We start from the raw sequence: 6,000 nt of genomic DNA on the forward strand, positions 1-6,000 counted from the left end.
ACGACGGACAAAAGGCTAAGCTCTATAACCAACTACCTCTACTTAGTTTATAACAAACAAAACTAACTATACACACAATTGCGCAAGACATCTAACAAAAACCTAGCTAGGAACCTAACTACTAAGACTAAAGCGCAAGACATCTACCAAAAACCTGCCAAGCGAACTAACCACTAAGACTAAAGCGCAAGACATCCACCAAAAAAACTAGCAAGCAACCTAACTGCTAAGACTGTAGTGCAAGACATCTACCAAAAAACTTACCAAGCAATCTAACCACTAAGACTAAAGCGCAAGACATCCACCAAAAAACCTACCAAGCGACCTAACTACTAAGACTGTAGTGCAAGACATCTACCAAAAAACCTACCAAGCGATCTAACCACTAAGACTAAAGCGCAAGACATCCACCAAACAACCCAGCAAGCAACCTAACTACTAAGACTAAAGCGCAAGACATCTACCAAAAAAACTAGCAAGCGACCTAACTACTAAGACTAAAGCGCAAGACATCTACCAAAAAAACTAGCAAGCGACCTAACTACTAAGACTAAAGTGCAAGACATCTACCAAAAAACCTAGCAAGCGACCTAACTACTAAGACTGTAGTGCAAGACATGCACCAAACAACCCAGCAAGCGACCTATCTACTAAGACTGTAGTGCAAGACATCTACCAAAAAACCTAGCAAGCGACCTAACCACTAAGACTAAAGCGCAAGACATCCACCAAAAAAACTAGCAAGCGACCTAACTACTAAGACTGTAGTGCAAGACATGCACCAAACAACCCAGCAAGCGACCCAACTACTAAAACTGTAGTGCAAGACATCTACCAAAAAACCTAGCGAGCGACCTAACTACTTAGACTAAAGCGCAAGACATCCACCAAACAACCCAGCAAGCGACCTAACTACTAAGACTAAAGCGCAAGACATCTATCGAAAAACCTGGCAAGGGACCTGACTACTAAAACGGACTAAAGCTTTAAAACTGTGCCAATTTAGGGGAAAGCAGTTCCTGCCATAGCGTAGGTGATCCGATATTCAAAAAAGCGAACAGTCGATCAAAGCCATCGGCCTAAAGGCACTACAAGCTGATCAGACGCGCTTATAAAACCAATGAATATCCACGTACGGAGAAGTGCTTGGCCTCCCATTGTCGTTGGGAGGCCTCCCATTTAATCTTCCCTAACTGTACGTTAAACATCGAAATCTTGAGTCTAGGTTAAGTCTAAAATAAAGCTATTTGTAGTCCTTTGTAAAAGTCTAAATTAAAGCTTTGGCAAGAGAGATTTGTTCAATCTCGTCTTCTAATCCTTCCCACACCTCTGTTTTAAGAGCAGGTAGTATTGTGCGGGATGGTATTCAAACCTGGGCTCTAGAACTTTCATAAGATCTCTAAAACCTTCGTCATTTAAAACATTTCGTCAATGAAAATAGCTGCAAATTTTTAGTATTAAAACTTCTTTTGTTGCCTGCCACTTTAAATAACTAATTTGCATTTATTACACATTGCTTTACTTTCACTATCTTTGATTACAGTCTTTACCAAATATTAGACCTACGATTTGACATCGCAGTAACTGTTCACTTAAAAATAGAAAATTTAAATATTACTACTATAGACTTTGTTACATTATATTTATTCACACATTTAATAAACCCAATTATTACAGCCTTAACATTTTAGTACATTTACAGAATTTTGTAAGATTTAAATATAATAACACGGATTATTTGTTCAAATTATAAAATTAATTACTTTAAAAGTTTTAATATAGTACATAACTAAAGAATTTTAATTAACAACTAGGAATTAAAATAATCAACCGAAAGAAATATGTGATTACTAGCAAGATAAAAGCTCCATGTGAAGAACGGGAACATCATACCAGGTTTGTGGATACAATCGAACATAGCGAGCACTTATAGGTTGAGGAAAGTTGTTGAACTTGTAACCATTTCTATCTTCATTACCAACAAAGACCTTTAAAAAGATTTAATATAATATTTAACGTAATAATATTTAGGTTTAAGATATTAATTATTTAAATTTTATAACTTTAATAATCGCGCGTTGTTCATCGCTTCACATTTAACTTAAAGGAACTGCAACATGCAAAATTAAAATGTTTATAAAGGGCATTGTGACGTGTTTGCCAACCCCTGATTACAATCTAAATGGCTTATTTCCTGCCCAAAAGTTACGGATTTTTGCTATTTTAAATAAAAAAATGTTACAACGATGCTTAAATTTAAGTTATCGACTTTATATTTAAGTTGTGCATAATTTAAGCTTAAGCATTCGTGTTGACACTGTTTTTAGGGAGCTAGAACAGCGTCCATAGCAACGTGATATAAATAGGTTCCATGTCTTGTAAAAAACAGTTTTATGGACATAAATCACAACCACAAAATCAAATGTAGCCTGCACTTAAAAAAACTGTTTTTAATTAACACTAAGGCTAAAAAGAAAGCTGTTTTTAAGTAAGTTAGGTACTATAAACTGCTTTCCAAGCTACTTCGTACGCTGGGACCAAAGTAGCTACGTTCGGTCTTAAGAAAACAGTAGATTATAACTTGCGTTAAATTATAAACTTACAACTTATTTACTACTTGAAAAAACATAAAAACGTCTTTCAACAAGTAGTAAACCCCATTTGGGGCTATAAATGTAAGTGAAAGTCAGCACTGGAAAATAATAAAACTGAAATACAAAATCGGTAAAAAATTGTGCTCCAGTTTAGCCTTAGAACCTGCAGGATTTAAAAAAACATCAATATTGCTATATTGGACATATTTTAATAAAAAAACGTTTTTCCAGTCAAACAACGACTAAAGACCGAGTACAAACATAAGAAAAGCCCACATAATTATTTTCACACCGGTTCGCGGGATTTTTACAATGTTAATTTTTAAAATTACAAAACTTTAGATTAATAAAAAATTTAAAACTGTCGCAGACCCTTTATTGTTACACGACGCATAATTAAGTTTTGTAACAAGCTATGACGTCACAAAACAATTAGAATAGGGATTGTTTAAACAATGATTTGCTTGGTTATTATCATCTAGCTTGTAAACATCACACAACTTTTAAAAACAAGTTTTGGTGATTTTAATTGAAACATTTTTAATAAAATAAACTTTTTAAATTAATTAACACCAATTAATTAAAAACTGTTTCTAAATTTTAATAAGTTAAACAAAATAAATTTTCGTTTTAAATTTAAGCTTACCAGATCATTTCCATTATTTTGGATGAACTGCATATCTGATGTACTGGACCCATAAGATATCTTAAAGCTGGTGACCCAACCATAACTATTGTAATCTCCTTGTGTCACAACCCCTGTCACTTGAGTTGATGTCTTGAGGTCAATTTGGATCCATTCCCCAACCCTGTCTATTAATTAAAATAAAACAATGTTAATGTTTATTTTCCACTAATTACAAAAGTTGTGAAACTTTATTGTAAGATAGAAAATAATTCCAACAACTCACATTGTTTAGGTAACCAACCATAGGTATGAGCATCCAACCTTGCTTTATGTGGTGAGTAGGTGCTGCTGGCATAAGAACTAGCTGTGATGTCACTATCCGCTATTCTTCCATCTTTTAACCCAAGTCCACATACACTAACTATAAATATTTATGTTTATTTAGAATTAATCTTATAAGTTGGCATGATTTAGCTTAACTCTTAAATATTTAAATTGTAAAATTAAATATTACAAAATGTTTATAAATTGTTATATTGTCTGCTTACTGTTAGAACTTCGTAACTCAAAATTTGACAACAAATATACATTTAGCGGAATTTAAAAAATTATTTAGTTTGTAATTAAAAATATCTTTTTATTAATTTATCATTTGATTTTTGAACTTTAAATAACCGTGTATTTTAAGTTAAAAGATCGAGTGGTTAAAGTTTTGTTAACATACAAATGTTGTTAAATTAAAACTGACATAATAACTAAATATCGGGTGTTAATATAATAATGTAGGAAAAGCACTTAGCATCGCAATCAGTTACGCTGCAAATGCTTTCCTAGCCTCAAAACAGCTGTGGTGCTGGTTCGCAAAGAACGGCAAAAATCACATGCATTGACAGCCGTGATGTAATTTTCGCCGTGAAACTGGGGGTATCAAAAGCAAAAATATTTACAAACGGAAAATGAAGGAACCGGAAAACGAAGAAACCGGAAAATGAAGGAACCGGAAAAGAAAGGAACCGGAAAATGAAGGAACGGAAAATGACAGAACCGGAAAATGAAGGAACCGGAAAATAAAGGAACCGGAAAATGAAGGAACCGGAAAATGAAGGAACCGGAGAATGAAGGAACGAAAAATGAAGGGACCGGAAAATGAAGGAACCGGAAAATGAAGGAACCGGAAAATGAAGGAACCGGAGAATGAAGGAACGAAAAATGAAGGGACCGGAGAATGAAGGAACCGGAAAATGAAGGAACCGGAAAATGAAGGAACCGAAAAATAAAGGAACCGGAAAAGGAAGGAACCGGAGAATGAAGGAACAGAAAATGAAGGAACCGGAAAATAAAAGAACCGGAAAATGAAGGAACGGAAAATGAAGGGACCGGAGAATGAAGGAACGGAAAATGAAGGAACCAGAAAATGAAGGAACCGAAAAATAAAGGAACCGGAAAAGGAAGGAACCGGAGAATGAAGGAACAGAAAATGAAGGAACCGGAAAATAAAAGAACCGGAGAATGAAGGAACGGAAAATAAAGGAAGCGGAAAAAGAAGGAACCGGAAAATGAAGGAACCGGAAAAGGAAGGTACCGGAGAATAAAGGAACGAAAAATAAAGGAACCAGAAAATAAAAGAACCGAGAAATAAAGGAACCGGAAAATGAAGGGACCGAAGAATGAAAAAACGGAAAATGAAGGAACCGGAAAATAAAAGAACGGAAAATGAAGGAACCGGAGAATGAAGGAACGAAAAATGAAGGAACCGGAAAATGAAGGAACCTGAGAATGAAGGAACGGAAAATGAAGGAGCCGGAAAATGAAGGAACCGGAAAATGAAGAAACCGGAGAATGAAGGAACGGAAAATGAAGGAGCCGGAAAATGAAGGAACCGGAAAATGAAGGAACCGGAAAATGAAGGAACCGGAAAATAAAGAAACGGAAAATGAAAAAACCGGAAAATGAAGGAACCGGAAAATGAAGGAACTGGAAAATGAAGAAACCGAAGAATGAAAGAAAGTGAAGAAAGGAGAGGCGGAATCCTAAAAAATAAAAAATTCCGCGTCCCCCAAAAAAGAATACGTAAGAACCCCTTTTCAGGCAAAATAATAACTTTCGTTCTGTGAACCCAAATAACTGTGCAAACTCGCTGCCATCCTATGCGGTTAAAAGCCGTACAAATTTATTAACAATAAGAGAATTACAGAGAAACAATATTTATATGTATTGGTTATAGAAAAGGGTATGAAAACTAAGAAATACCTTTTTATTCAAGGACAGATCTAATTACCCATAAGGTAATTAGAATAACCAAATATATTTCGTCATTATATTGAAATAGTCAAACATTTTATAGACGCTATCTATGTACATATCAACGCCCCAATTTTGGATTTAGGTTATATCTCGATAACATTTCCTGTTGTTGTTTAGTTTTTACTATATAGTAAAAACCTTTAAAAAACATTATCAATAGTGACATAGTTCTTTTTATGTATGCGTTAGATTTTTGCTGAATATATTTTTCCGTAATCTTGTGATAATTAATTAATTTGATATAGAATTACCATCCATTTTAAATTACAGTAAAACGTACAGCCATGTAATGTAGTTTTGTATTATTAAACCAGTATATTATTTATTTTCGCATTGCAGAATAATTTAGTTTGTGTCTATTATGTACCTTTTGATTAAGATGTCGCTTTACGTGGAAGGCGAAGTTGTGAGTGTGTTGTATTTTTGATAATTGTGATTGTGGAGAAAGAAGTTAGTGTATTTTATATGATAATG

This window comes from Corella eumyota, chromosome 6, assembly GCF_963082875.1.
Source record: "Corella eumyota chromosome 6, kaCorEumy4.1, whole genome shotgun sequence".
In the NCBI taxonomy this organism is placed as follows: domain Eukaryota; kingdom Metazoa; phylum Chordata; class Ascidiacea; order Phlebobranchia; family Corellidae; genus Corella; species Corella eumyota.